The sequence below is a fragment of the Anas platyrhynchos genome, chromosome 10, assembly GCF_047663525.1.
Source record: "Anas platyrhynchos isolate ZD024472 breed Pekin duck chromosome 10, IASCAAS_PekinDuck_T2T, whole genome shotgun sequence".
NCBI classification, from domain to species: domain Eukaryota; kingdom Metazoa; phylum Chordata; class Aves; order Anseriformes; family Anatidae; genus Anas; species Anas platyrhynchos.
The window spans coordinates 16,053,732-16,069,067 of NC_092596.1; the positions used below are offsets into that span (position 1 = coordinate 16,053,732).

Here is a 15,336-nt window from a genome sequence, read left to right on the forward strand (position 1 = left end):
TACATGGCATACTCTTCCTTGGTTGAGAAGATAAATTGAGACAGAAAAGATGCCAATGGTTTAATAAGAAAGTGTTTAAGGCATGCAAAACATAGAGGAAGAAAAAAAGTGTTGCTTTGTCTTCTTTCTGTGAACTCAGCCTGCACGATCAGTGGGGAACATTGGGGCTGCCATTTTTTGGCTTGAGTAATGAAATGGAGATAGGGCTGTGCACCAGGGGGGTGGTCTTGCCCTGTGCATGCTCATTGCAACACTACTTTCTTATATTGGCATGTTTTTTTAAAAATGGTGTAGAGAAGTAATAAAATTCTCAAACTGAAATTTGACTGAGTGTTCTGTAACCTCCAGTGTAGTTTAAATATTTAATGTGCCTGTTAGCTGTTGAAGTAATTGAAAATGTCAGGTTGCTAACCTGATGATAGCCATTGCTTAGCTGCTTACACCAAAATGTGTTCAAGTGCCAAATAAACACATTAGTGATGGATTATTTGAAAGATTCAGTGAAAGTACATTTTGTTCCCTTCAGTTCAGTGAGCAGATACTTCTGCTATTTAACTTCACAGCTTATTCTTTAATTTTGAACAATCTGTTTTTTATTTCTACAATGTTTATGGCAATAATGGCCACTAATTTTAAACATTCCCCTCCGATAACCTTTCCCTATTTTAATACATCATGTTAAATACAAAACAAATGATGTTTTCTGCATTTGGAATGTCTATAAAGATTAAACACTTTGTGATATTTTTAATTAATTTCAATTAAGGTATGACATAATTGAATAACTTTAAAGTAATGAGTAGATGGACACTGAGTTGTACACCAAGGTGTTGTGGTGTTTAATAGGTAGAAAGAACTATTCACAGTTTGGGTATTTCCGTTCTCTGGAAAATCTTCAATAAATTTAGTTCTGAATTGGCACTTGAAATGTTCAGAATTTCCATTGGAAGGGAAATGTTGGTTTATTTTTCATTTAAAAAAAAAAAAAAAAATCAGTGTTGGAGGGATTTTCCCCTCGCCCCAAGAAAGAGGAGGAGGTAGGTGACTTGAAGCCCAGGTACGGTCAGGGTGCAGCATAAACCTCCCTCCTGCTCCCCCCAGCACTGTGTTTGGCAGCTGCTGAGTGCCTGAGCTCCAGGAACAGACAGTCTGGTAAGAACAAGAGGTCTGTCAGGATTATTGAAGATTCATCATGGTGATTTCCAAATACTTTGGTTTTGCTCACTTGCTTTATGCTGAAACTATTCTATTGGAACAATCCCAAGCGGTTGTGCTGTCAGCTGTAGAAATGTAGCTTCTAGACAAAAATTAAAATCCAAATGCAAAACCAGATTAAGATCATTCTATTTGGACGAGTTTCCTACTAGCTACGTTGAATCATGGTGAAAAGTAAGTGACTGAAGATCACTTTGATGTAAATAAATCCACACTCTCACCACAGCAAAGCAATATCAGTTTGGGTGGGAGGGAAAGGGAGAGTAAAACTTTCTTTTGGGTCCGGAAACGGTGCCTCAGGTTTGCAGCGTGTGAGAGCTTGAAAGCCTGTTGATTACTTCTAGGTCTTTTCTCTTTCCTCCACTTACGTTGTTAGGCTAATGAATTAATTTCTCTTTGCTTGTAAACCTTGCATATTTATCATTAAAGTATCTCAACAACAGCTCTGATGTAGCTATTTCTAAGTAGTGCTCTTAAGGTAATAAGTCAGCAGTGGAAGTTGATCACTGCTGTCACTGCAGAGCTGTAAACCAGCCAGTGTATTCTAGTAATACTCCCTGCTCCTTGTTTTGCTTTTGCCAAAGTACTGAAATTATTTTGATGACTCTTGCACAAAGCATCTACAAAAAGACACTTTCCAGCCAAACAGTATTTCAAGTAATCATACGCTTAGCTTATTACATTGATGTTTTGCTTAACTTGCATTACATTCTAAACTGGTCTTGGCTAAAAGCATGAGACAGAAAGTGGACACAAAGAAGCTCATTAAACTCAGACAGTATCACTTTCTGGAACACAGACAGAGTGTAATAAGCTAAATTGAAATTTAGGGGCAACTTGAACCCAGAGTTAAACTAATGTCTTGTATTAAAAGTAGTGCTGGCCCTACACCTTCTGTGATATGAAAACAACAAAACAAACACCTGAACATGTGCTTCATTCTAAAAAACCAACTAACTGATGTGTGCAATGGGCATCTTTTCCTATTGATCTAATCAAAGACCAATTAGATCACATGCTATCAGCTATAGCTGTCTTAGACCTCATTGCCTGTATACAGAGCAATTCTGTAACGTATGAATTACAAAAAGCCAGTGCTTCCTTAAAGCACTTAAGTATGTCATTACCACCTCTCTCTGACCTGTTTTAATGAAGCAAGTTCAAACAAATACCATTGATTTTTGGCAATGGCAGTGGAAGCACTGAAATTAATTCGTATTTATCTATTTTGCCTGTTGGAACCTTTCTTACTCCTACACGTCAAAGCCTCTTAGCCTCACTAGTTTCCTTCCTTTACACAAAATGTCAGCGTAGAAGCTTTGAAAATGCCAGCTAGGTACTTTTCTGAAAAGGTATGAAACTGTTCAGCCCTTCAAATGTCAAGGTGTCAGCTACAGGGAACATTATTCACGGTATAGCTATTTAGTTCTTAATTTACATCCTACCGTTTTCCGGGAGAATATTCAAATGTAGATAACCCTGACTACATTGGCAACTACTAAGGCAGAACCATTAGCTAACATTTTTCAAGAGCTGATTTTCATATAGCTATTCCAGTGTGCACAAGACTTTGACTTGTTTTCCTAGGGGGAATAAAAGGCAGAAAAGCTGGTAACACACCCATCTGCATGTTGGACTTAAGGGGCTGTGTTTAAGCTTAGCTTAAAGCAAAAAACCTGCATCCTTGGAAAAACTGGCTCATTTTTATTAGGTGTGTAATATGTGTGGGGTATTTTTTGTTTACAGGAGTTACGTAAAATTATATTGATAAACCATTTATTAAAGCTTAGGTAGGGCTAGAGGAGGTCTCAGGACAACACCTGCTGTGTTCTTCTGTGCCAGAACTGAGCACTAATGGTGTCTGTTTGCCAAGCTTGTTTTTTTGTTGTTGTTGTTGTTGCTGTTGGTTGTTTTTATATATATATAAATAAAAATCTCATGAAGGAAGCTCCCAAATATTCTGTTCTACTGCTGTATTTGCCTTAATTAGAAAACTCCCTTAGTAACTGACCTAAATTAAATTTGCTGCAAACTAAGTTGATTTCTTGTTCTTTCTGCTATTGCCAGGGACCATGACTGTTCAGCAGCTGTTTTTGCACTCTGATATACTGCCTTGACTTCAGTCTCTATCTTCTGTTTTCTTTGAAAACAGCCCAAATCTTTCAAACTCATCTCCTAAATTATGTTTCTAAACATTTTGTCATTCTTACTGGTCTTCTCTATAGCTGTGTGTGTTGCTTTCTAAGCAAAACTGCATCATCCCCAGAACAGCAGAACACTTACCTTATTTGTCCATCAGTCCTTTCCCCAAGTATGTCCAGAATGAGTAGTTTTTCCTTCTTTTTGTGGCAATGAATTGTTATACAGTCAGTTTGTGGCTTTCTACAATTTTTGATCTTTTTAGCGATGCTGCTACCCTGTTAGTCACTTTTTTCTGCAAAATTGATTTCTTCTGCCTAAGAGGAATACTTTTAACAATTTTATTGAATTGCATTTTTGTCACTTATCTTTCTGTGCCATTTGGAAACTGTTGCAATCTTTTATACTCTAAGCGTGTCCCTGGACATCTTTCTAACCATTTCTCATTCAATATAATCCATGGAGTGCCATCTTTCACATGATTAAATTGTTTAAAATGCTGAAAAAAGCTGCTAACCTGGCAGATTCCTGTGAAATAGCAGCATTTGCTATCCTGCTGGGTGGTCAAGTGCTCTTTAAGAGTGTTTTGTTTTGTTTTGTTTTTAGCTAGCTGCTTGCCTATCTCAGTGATTAACTGTTATATTTCTTCAAGTTGATCATAAGGATGTTGCCCCACATATTTGGGCTATCAAATATAGATATATATGTGTGTGTGTGTGTGTGTGTGTGTGTGTGTGTGTGTGTGTGTTTTGGCACAAACTGTTGTTAATGGCTCATAAACAAGGCAAAGAAGGAATATAAAATTGTTTACTTTGTTCCAGGATTTCTCTCGGGATAAGAGTTGGATAACTGGATGAATAATTGCTTGGAGGCTTCCTTTCTGAAAACAAATATAATGTTTGTTCTTCAGTTTTTAGAGACTTCTCCTGTTTGCTGCAGGCATTGCCAGGATTTCAGGTGGCCTCAGTATTTAGGTCATTCTGCACTCAGGGACTAATATAGCCCTGCCCATCTGAAGACATCCACTTTATCTCAGTGTTCTCCAGCCTGTTCATCTGGATGTATGTTTATTTGCTTGTTAAAGTTAATGCACTTTGATTATAGATAACAGTTTTTGCGAGGACTAAAACAAAAGGAAAATCAAATGCACCAAGATTCACTGCAGCCAGCTCATTCTGATCCTTCTCGTTGGGCCATAAGCCTGTATTTCATCTTCCTTTAGCTTTTGGGGTATGCACAAGTTCTTTCCTTGTCTGCTTTGCCCTGTGTTAATCAGAATGCCTTTTAGCCCTGGGCTCTCATGCTGGCTGCTGCAGTACAGAGCGTGGTGAGGTGAAGGCTGGAGGGCAGAGGCAGGGAATGCTCAGAGGGAGCAAAGTGCATCAGATCTCCCTGAGATAGTGACCGCAAATTACAGCATACACAAAACAGGCTCTATTGCCAACTGCCTGCCAAGCCAGGCTTTTAGTTCTTGCTTTGCATCCTCGTTGCTCTACCAAATATGGTAGGAGGACAAGGTCTGGCAGCAGCACGCAGTGGCCCTGAGACTTAAACCAGGTCTCATACAGCTCTCCCCTGCTCCTGGTGCTCCCAAAGGTGTTTCAACATCTCTCCTGAATCACTCACTAGCTTATCTTCTTAACATGCCATGTATTTTTGCATGTTGGTCAATTGTAGATTTAAAAAAATATGTGGAAGTGGATGCAATGTGGATTTTTGCTCTGTTGTGTTCTAGAAGTAGAGCAAAAATGGGAAGCGTACTGTAAAAAAAAAAAAAAAAAAAAAAAAAAAAAGCAGCCAGAGAGCTTAGGGCTCTGTTACTTTCTTATCAAGTAATTATGTAAATAACAGGAGATTTTTGACTTGCCAATGCCCAACTTTGTGATGCTGATCTTTAAATGTTCTTATTTATAGCTGCCATCTTTTATTTTATCTGTATGTTGGGATGTTGTATAGCATCTTCTTAATGCACATGGGCTTGATAGTTTTTTTGTTCCCTTTAAGCAAAGTCACCCCGAGTTGCTAACTTTTTACAATAAGTGTGTGACACATGCAGATTTATGGATGCCAATAATAGTGGAATTAGAGTGAATGTCACTCTCCCAGAGTGACTGAGGTATATCTTATGCAACCCAGAGCTGACTCAGCTGGTGTACAGCTTTTCTTCCTCTTGAGGAAATGTAACACCCTGTCAGGGGTTGGGAAATGTAATTTTCTTTATTTTTTTAAGCAACTAGGAAGAGGAAGTATCTGAGAGCTTTGTCCCTAGTGCAGAGCAGTCCTCTGAGCTATTTTTCCTCCCACAGCCCCAAGGGGACACAACGCCGTCTGGTTCAGAGCAGAAGCATCAAAAGTGTCCCCAGCCATGGCAGCTGAGAAGTGGCCAAGGAGCCAGCACAGGCTGTGCTCCATGTGTCCCACGGCAGAGCACCCAGCCAGGGCAGGGGTGCTGGAGGCAGCCGGTCTCTGCTTTTGATTCTTCTGAGCATCTCCTGCCAGCACCCAGAGTGCTCTGCCCTGGGGCATGGCTGTTCCCAGCCTTTGGATTTTTCCTCCTGAGCATCAGTGTACAAAGGAGAAACTTTGCTCATGCAATGGGCACTAAGTGTCTTCCTGAATCATCTGGACTAGGACCATGATTCTTTATATTTAATTAATAGACATGGTAAAGCAAGGGTGTTTTCTAATAGTTTTGTAAGTGTGCTGCTGCTTATACTGTCCTTATACTACCTTTATCTCCTGACTTGTTAATTGTTTTTCTGCTTTTCTTCCTCTCTAGGTGATTGTTTTGGTCTAATCCCGGCAGGCAGCTCAGTACCACACACGCAGTGCTCACTCACTTTCCATAGGTGGGATGGGGGAGAGAATTGGAAAGGTAAAAGTGTGAGAACTCATGCGTTGAGATAAAGGCAGATTGCTAGATAAAGCAAAAGCTGCAGGTGCAAGCAAAGCAAAACAAGGAATTCATTTGCCACTTCCTGTCAGCAGGCAGGTGTTCAGCCACTTCCAGGAAAGCAGGGCTCATTGCATGGTTTGTTGGGAAGGCAAATGCCATTACTCCAGATGTTCCCCTCACCCTCCACCTCCCTCTGTTATTGCTGAGTGTTACTCCACATGGTGTGGGACATCCCTTTGGTCAGCCTGGGTCACCTGTCCTGGATGTGTCCCCTCACAGCTCCTGGTGCACCCTCAGCCTCCCTGCTGGCAGAGCAGCACAAGGAGCTGAAAAGTTCTTGGCTCTGTGTGAGCACTGCTCTGCAACAGCTAAGATATTGGTGTCCTATCACCATTCTTTTCATCTAAACACGGCATCATAAAAACTTCTACAAAGAAAGTTAACTCTATCCCAGCCAAAACTATGACAGTCAGATAAACAAAATAAGCTTGCAAAAGCAGCATTTCCTTCAGCACACAGAGCTCATCGTACCAAGGATAGTCTTGTTAGCAGATTCTCATACAGAGGCTCCTGCCACCCTTATAAATGAGTTGTGTGCGGCCTCTACAGGAACTGGCACACAATTGATGTTTTTATGCTGCTTAACTGTTACGTGAAGCCTCTGAGTGAGTGATAGAGAAAGAATTAAGAAGGAAGGTTGCCGTTGTGTTTAAGCTACAACTATACACTTTTCAGAGTATGTTTTGACTCCTGAGTAGCATGAGTAAAAACTCCCACTTTGCAAAGAGAGGGGGGAAAAAGAAAAAAAAAAAAAGCCTCTGTTTTAAAGGCTAAATCCAAATAACATGGTGCTTCTGGAGATGCACTATGCTAAACTTCTCAGAAACCAAGCTGACTGGTCTGGTTAGGACTGATATAAAACAGATACAGATGGGTCACACCATGCAATTTTTTTCCCCTCCTTTGGATTCTTTGCCTTTTTGGTGTAATCAAGTCAGTTCTTGGCTCTCCCTTAACAATAAGGAAGGTAAAAGCTTTCTAGTGGAAGCTGTAGCCGTTTATCTCTGGGACACAGAGCTCTGGGAAAATGTCAAACACTGCAAGATTCATGTCAGGTTCTGGAGTTACTTTGCACCTCGTTTACAAATGTTCTGAGGCAATGCTCTTGCCAGCTGCAGCTTGAATATGTCTGTAGTTATTAATGCTGCAGGATAACTAGCTCCTAGTGAGAGCCTGGGCTCCTGTTACGTTTTCTTTTCTTAGCTTGAAGGGGGGTCAGGGAGAAAGGTGTCATGCTTTTCATGCCGAAGAGAGAGGCTGTGAGCACTGAACCAAATGAAGCCTTGATTCCTGCAGATTTGTGCCTTGTGCTTCTTGACAGCCACTTGGCAGGTAGTGGGGTACATGCTATCTCTCCTATCCTGGGATGCATTCGTGGTCTCCTGTCTTCACAAGTTTGTAGGAGTAAATCCATGGGTGGAGGAACCCTCCTGGTCCTTTAACGAAGTCGGGTGAAAGTGGACCAAAACCCAAAAGTGATGATGGAGAAAATGGAACCGTTCCACCCCCTCTGTACCTCTGAAAAGTCAGATTTTCTCAAGAAATGGGAATGTAAAATTTGAGGGCAGTCCAACATTTCATTGCAAGATGACTAATGAGCAGAGAGCGGCACGGCCAGCTTAGGGGGACAGAGCTGGCATCACCCACAAGGAGTTTGTCCCTTTCGTGCCCAGTTCTGGGATGCTTCTGTGTGTGTGTTTGCTTGTCGAACCGATGTGCATCCCTGCTGCTGCAAACCCAGCAGCAGCAGCCCAGCACGGCTGCCGGCCGTGGCAGCGCGGCACTGCCCGCAGCCGGCGCTGGGGGGCAGGAGCCTCCCGCGAACGGGTCCCCAAGTGCTGCCCTGTCCCTTCCCAGCCTGTCGCCTCCAGCACGGGCTGTGCTGTGCTCCCGGCTCACCCGGTGCATGCCCAAGCCCCCCCCGTGCACGTCCACGAGCCCCAGTGCATGCCTAGCTGCCCCAAGCCCTGGCACCCCCCCCTTGCATGTTTATATCCCCCTAACATGCCCTGGCACCCCCCTGGTCTGCCGTGGCCCCCCCACACCCCAAACATGCCCTGGCAGCCCGCACACATCGCAGCTGGCCACGCTGCCAGGGCTGGGTGTGCGGGCGTGCTCAGGGGCATGCAGGTGTGCTCCAAGGTGTGCCCGTGTGCTCCAGGGCATGGACTAGGCTGGGGCTAGGTGAAGGTGAAATGGAGGGTGCACATCCCTCCTGCTGTTTGGGTAGACCAGGGACATGCCGCTGTGAGTAATTAACAGCTCTGATAACTTCCCAGAGTGCAGGGAACTTCTGCATGAGAATGCACCTGGTCTACACCTCGGGTGTGAGCTCATCCTGCTCCTTCCTCTTTTCTGCCCTTGTCCCAGCTTTGTGCAGCACCTGGTGAGACAGGAAATGGCTTTGGTGAAGGTGCAAAGCACGGGATAAGGGTGAGAGGGGGGCAGAGGGATGGATGGGGTGCTCACTGTGTGCAGCTGCTGGGAGCTGTTTACAAATCCACCTCGCAACTTTTTTTTTTTTTTTTTTTTTTAGAAATTTGACTGCACTACCCAAGAGTTACCCAGTGTCGGCAGCAGGTCTCACATTTCCTTTTGCAGAGAGGGTTCCTGCAGCCGCCTTCCACCCTTATGCCCTGGCACCAGCCAGTCTCTGATACTTTAACAAAACCCATTTTCCTTGCTTTAAGTGAATCCATGCTTTCTAACAAGTGGGACTAAGCAACCTGTGACCTTTGGCCAGTCACTCTGGGAGGCTGTGGTTTGGTGATGTGCTGCATCCTGTTTCAGGGGTTCCAGTACCAGAATATGGGTGCTGCGGTCGCACACCACTCAGCACCGACCCAGCCTCCCCGCCACTGCACCTCTCTCTGCCCTCAGCGGGTGTCCTAACACCACAGGTGTCCCGGGGGACTGAGCTCAAACATGATTTCCTTCTCCCCAGCAATTGGTGCAGTTGTACAAACTGCCCCTGTTCTGGCCTTAATGGGAAAGCACCTGCGTTTGCTCAGCTAGAAAAGCCCAAATTAGTCAAGTACACTTGGGAAATACCTTAAGGGCAAAAGGCAGAATGGGGTGCCCAGGCCCTGTTCGAAAGCCTGAGATGACAGAGAACAGTGATATTTTATTAATAAGCCACTAATGACAGTCTCTTTGGCGTTTCCTTAAAATTTAATATGTTGGCTTTGCCTTGCCTTCTGCTCATGGAGCACTCTGATGTCAGCAGCCAGAAATCCTGCTAAACCGGCCGAACCTGCAAATGAATGAAAGTCAGTGTAATCTGCTGTCTTATCTCTCCTCCACCCCCAAATCTCATCCACTTCAGGCATCAGAGTACAGCTAATTGACTATTGAGCTTCCTTTTCGTGCTCAGACACCTCAGGTGACTTGGCTATTTTCTCTCAATTTTGTTTCCTAAACAAATCAGCTTCAAAGGCGGTGCTGTGCAGGTGTCAGTGCTATGTGATAAATATCTCTGAAATAACTGGGGGAGAGGTCTGGCTTCACCAGGTGCTCACTGCCTCTTTGAGAGGCCTGTTTGTAGTTTTGCTGCCTCTCCCAGCTAACCACAGTGAGGATTGACACCTGGCAGGATTTTGGTTGCTGCTTGCCTTCCCTCTCTGCCTTTATTCCCCAAAGCAGAGGCAGGTGGGGACTTTTGGATGGAATAGGCTGGTGTGGAGTGGCCTGGGAAATAGGACCTTTGCAGGGACACAGAACCATTCCTCAGAGCAGCTTTTTTAATGGGCAGCTACCCATGGGAATGGTCCACTGGTTGGGAGCTGGTACAGAGATGGGTGGGTTCCTGTTTTTCGCTGCCTGACTCTAACCCTCGTCCTCCTCCACCCTGTAGAGCACAGGGCCAGACATGCTGTGTTTTCCTTTCCCAGGCTGGAGGTACAGCAGAAATTTGGAGGGAGGTAGGGGATGCTGAGCTCTTGCCCTGGCATCAACCATGAAAGAGGGGCAAGAGGGGTGCAGGCAGGGGGACCACCAGGACCAAGCATGAGGATTTCTGGCATCCCAGTGAGCAGATCTCTTTCTGATGTCACCTGCTGCTGCTAGCCACGTCTCATCTCTCTCTGTACCCCTCCACTGCAGAGGTTTTCACCAACTTGGCCCATCCCTGCAAGTTCTTGTTTCGGGGCATCCCTGCAAGTTCATGTTTCCATCCCAGCAAAGCACTATAAATTAAGAAATGGGCTCATTAAGACAGCATGGTCTTCCCTCCCATGCTGTCACACCACCAGCATGCCATTCAAAACCTGCTAGTTAGGTTGGTGTTTTCCAAGGGATAAGCCAGCCAGCAGCCACAATGCGCCCATCAGAGCAGCCATAAACCACTGAACTACAGCATGGGAAGATGTGTCAGAGAAGACATCTAGGCAGATAAGGTGGCCAGGTTGGACCTACCTAATCCATGGGAGCATTAGACTAAGTGTCTCACTGCAGGGCCTGTCTCTCAGGACTCAGTGCTGCCACCAGGCAGCTCGCAGGCTGCAGGAGGGCTGTGGCAAGCAGCTGAAGCATAAACTTCTGAGCAAGGACACCATGTTGGGCCAGGCTGGGTACGTGACTTATGCTTTCTGACCTTACAATTGCGGATCAGTGACCCATCTGCCCCTGGGGAGCTGGCAGGGGAGGAGAGAGCCTTGTAGGGTTTCCCTTCCGTGGCAGCAGGATGTGGGGCAGAAAGGCCATTTGAGGGCGTCTGCTCACCTTGCCTACCAGTACCTGTACCAGTCCTTCGTTCCCAGGCAGCCCAAGTCATGGAAGCGTCAGCATGAGCATAAAACAGCAGTGACAGACCTGAGATGCTGCTCACTGGATGCTGCCATCTGGGCTAGTACCTCCTGCCACCATAACAATTTTCTTGTTATTTATCCTGTCTCCAAAACTTGCTTTGTTTGTTTGTTTGTTTGTTTTGTTGTACATGCATATAGGGCCTTGGCCCTACTGTTCATTGTTTTGGCTTGTGCAAACCCTTTCAGTAGGCTGGCTTGTTCCTCTTATCTGTGAGTTGATGTTTAACCAAGTTAAGCGTATTTTGCTATAATCTTTCTGTGTTAGCACTGTTGCCCTTGAGCCTTCCCTATTCTCCTCCCTCGAATTTTTCAGTCTGTCAGCATCTTCCTTGGCTTGCCATGCCATTAACACACGCTTTTCAAGGTGATGCTGTGCTTCGTGTTCATCCTGTCTGGCTTGCACAAACTTCCAGATTGTTGCTGGGCCTTCTGCTCACTCTGTGGTATGAACAGAAAGTGAAAATCTCTGCGAGAGAAGGCTCCTATGCAGTTCTGTACATTTCCTATGTGATCATAAGTTGCCATTGAAACCACAGAATGACATAGTTTTCCTTTCCTTTGAGTTCAGAGAATAGAGAACAGATGCAGGAGAGGGTGAATGGAAAAAGAAGAGATGCCACGTTATGCTGTATGAGAGCAGTCAAACTGACGCAACACAAAGCTGTAGCACATCATATTTTATTTTCTTATTTTAAATTTAAAAAAAAAAAAAAAAAAAAACAACAACAAAAAAACAAACAAACAAACAAACAAAAAAGCAACCCACAGTTCTGCAAGAGGACATGGCTCTTAACCGTGTTTGTTTCCTCCCTGGGATTACAAAATCTGCTTCCAGGCCCCTCCACAACAGTCACAGCTACAAAGGTAAAGCTGTGCTCTGGTGGGCCATGCTCACAGCAAGAGAGCTGCCAGGGATTTGGCTCTATCTTGCAAAGGGAAGGTGAGCACACCTTTTCACTGTGTTGCTGTACATTTTTTCCTGCATGCAATAAATACGATTTTGGTACATAAAATCAGTAAGTGAAATAAGGTTAGTCACAGGACTTCCTGACAAAGCAGCTCATAAACAAGCTTTCCTCACTTCCCTCTTATGAAAGTTCAGCTCTCCTCTGCTGCACTGACTCCTTTGTTTCTCTCTTCTCCCACTTATCCCCTGACTCCCATTAGTATCTGAGTCAGTCTAGTAAACATTTCGCCCTGTGGCAGCCTCTCCAAACATAGCAGGAAGATCAGGCTCTGGAGTGCACTCTTGACACGTCTCCTGGGGATCCTTTCGTACTCTCTGGTAGGTTATTCTGCTGTTGTTCCTCATTCACACATTGAGAAAGAGAGAACCAATGCCCCATGTATTCAGCAGCTTGTTAGCAGTGAATGGTAATAGGGTCTGCAAGGCTTCCTCTTCCCTTTCTCACTCATATCCTCCATGTACTTTAACCTTTGTAGTGGCAGTTTCCTGGACTGAATGTGCTGTTCAACATCTGCTTGTAGAAGAAGGTACTTATCTAAGTCTCACTATATTTACATTTTATTTAAAAGTGTGCCCCCTTTCATGGATGCAACGCTGGTCAAACACTAGCACACACAGAGGATACATCAACCACCATGGCCTTTATGGATGCAGTCTTCTACCACATAAGTCACACTGCCATTCTCATGCCATTTACAGTCTTACCAGTAGCCTTGCTGGCCTTGATCCACGTATTTACGTCTGACTTCCTCGTCAGCACAAGGGATAAATGTACGTAGCAGTTGGACCAGATAGAGGAGAGCTTCCAAAGCAGCCGGGAAAGAAGTGTACTTATGAGTCATCTGCTCTTGGTTGCTCCTAGTTGGCAGAAAAATAACTCCCTACGAACAGGGCTGTACTGGAAGTTTCCTTTCCTCGCAGCAGTCAGTCTACCTTTGAACCCACAAAGACCATATGACAATGTTGGTGCCTTGGCTTCATCCATTCACACATAGAGACCCTTGCATGGGGTTGTTTTACCTACAAGACTACCTGTAAAAGTCTGATTGCAGAACTGAGAGTTCTTAACACCATTGTCAGTCCGTTTTCACCCTCAACCAGTTGCTGCTGTACGGGCAGCTGGGCTGGTTTGCAGCATTGCTTGAGGCTTCACTTCCTGGAAACAAGAATTGTGAAGGCAGGAAAGTTTCCAGCTCACCCTACTTACATATTCAAATTGAGATGAAAAGCTAGCAGGAATTTCTGGTAGCCATGTTTCCTTTTTAGTTCTGTTATCTTTTCACTCTCTTTTGCTGTAAAACTAGCAAAACCCTGAACTGTCCTCACCCTTTCAGCTTCGTAGTGCCCTCTTCCCCCTCCTCCCCCCCCCCCCCCCCTTTCTGGCCTTGCTGAAGTCTTGAGCATCTCCTGATTTTCCCTACACGGGAGCCACCATCTGTGGTGTCTAACAACATGCCCAGAGCCGGGCACTTGCTGTTCTCATCAAGTGACAGCCCAACTGGGACACAGATGTTGAGCTTCGTTTCCCACAATCCAGTGGCTTTTGGACATTTTTCCAAGAGATTTGTTCCACTCTCTCCTCTTGCTCAAGTCCCCTTTTAAGAACCAACTCAACTTAGCATGTCTTTTATGCAAACAGCAATTTCCTTTTGAAGCTCTCAGTGAAGGCCATGTTTGTCACTTCAGTGCTCTGTGAGGAATTTGGCTAAATCAGACCAGAGACAAAAATCTCTCTGTTCCCTCTCCCAGGAAGGTATCGGGTTCCTTTGCTTCATGTGCATTTCTGCTCTGGGAAGGAGCTCAGTAACAGGGGTATTATCAGGTTGTTTCTTCAGATTGATTCCTGGCTCAAACACATGCAATTCACTTATTGTTGCCAGCATTACTAAGTTCCATCTAGAGGCTCAGGTGGGTCTCCATGAGCCAGGATGTGGTCTTACCCCTACTAGGCCATCATCATTAATAATAAAAGGTACTGAAGACAAATACAGCACTTGGGTCCACTGGCTGTGACAGTAATAGAGTCCCAACTGTTCAAGCTCACTGTGCCACTTGGGCTCAGCTTGCTGTTGTGTCACAGCCCTGCCTCTGCAAGGGTACAGGAATTCAAAGACAGCAACGAGGAGAATAGGGGTTTTGCATTTAATGTCCTGCTTTGGCCTTGCAGAAGCTGTAGGCAGAGACAAAAGCAATGGGTCTCTCCCACCCTGACTGCTCCCTGGGGAACTGCACGGTGCTGTTAACTGAGAGTCACCAAATGCTTGTTGTGTGGGCTCCAGTGCTCTTCCACAGCCGCATCCCACTGCTTTTTTCCTCTTGCTACTTTGGGGCAGTGGAGAAGAAACTGGTCACAGATCAGGGTAATGAGCACATGCCCCAGCCCTGTCGAAGAAATCATGTTGCCGCAGTCTCTTCCTATCTGCCAGCGTCGCTGCAGGGGTGGTGAATTTCTAAGCTGTATTCCTCCAAGGGAACTGTGAAGTTATTTCTAGCTTTGACCCAAGTTTTTTCTTCCGAGCATCCCCATCTGTGCTCCCCACTGGGCTGTGACCACTCCGCCAGCCTGTTTTCAGCAGGTACTGATAGCTGTGATGTGCCAGGAGCCCTTGGAGGGCTGCCTGTGCATTTTGTGAGCCCTGTTGCCACGATACTGAACGCAGAGCAGATGTTTATTTCAACAGAGATGGCTTTGATTCCTTTTCAACTTTTCTTTTGAGCTGCCATCGTGTGTGAATACTTCTTCCCAGGAGCCAAGCACTGTCAGGGCCCAACAGGCAGGCACTGTTGCTGCAGCCAGCACGGAGGGAAACGGGCTCGCAAGGCGTGTGGCGGAGTGGTACAAAGCTAACTCATGGCCCTGCCAGATCTTTAAGCCTCTCAGGAGAGACAGGGAGACTGTTTGAAAATGGGTGTGCTTCTGTGTTTGTGTCTGCTTGCACGCACGTGTGTGTGCATGTACATGTGCTTGCATGTCCTTGTGTTGATGCTAACAGTCTGGCAAGGCTAGGGAAAAGCAGTCTCCCACTCCCAGCTACTGCTCCTAGAACTAAAGTTTTCTATTTTTTTCACCCCAGTTGCCATCATCAAATCATTGCAGCCTTGCTGTAGGCCTGGACCAGCATACCTGGGGCCTGAGCTGATGAGACCATCCTCTTCTGGAGAGCAAGAGAAACCAAACACCGAAAAAGACCAAAGATGTGGTAGAAAAGGTGAGCAGATCCATTTTTTTAGGACAATGCCAGGTGAGAATTACT

The 15,336-nt window shown here is 45.2% G+C and overlaps 1 long non-coding RNA gene across 1 annotated transcript; it reads left to right on the forward strand.

Annotated features, from left to right (window-relative positions):
• The first annotated feature begins 8,618 nt into the window (after positions 1–8,618).
• LOC110353125 (uncharacterized) lies at positions 8,619–15,336 on the forward strand. The gene is made up of 3 exons (XR_002403198.4): positions 8,619–8,743; positions 8,847–10,878; positions 15,157–15,336. It is a non-coding gene; the product is annotated as an uncharacterized lncRNA (long non-coding RNA).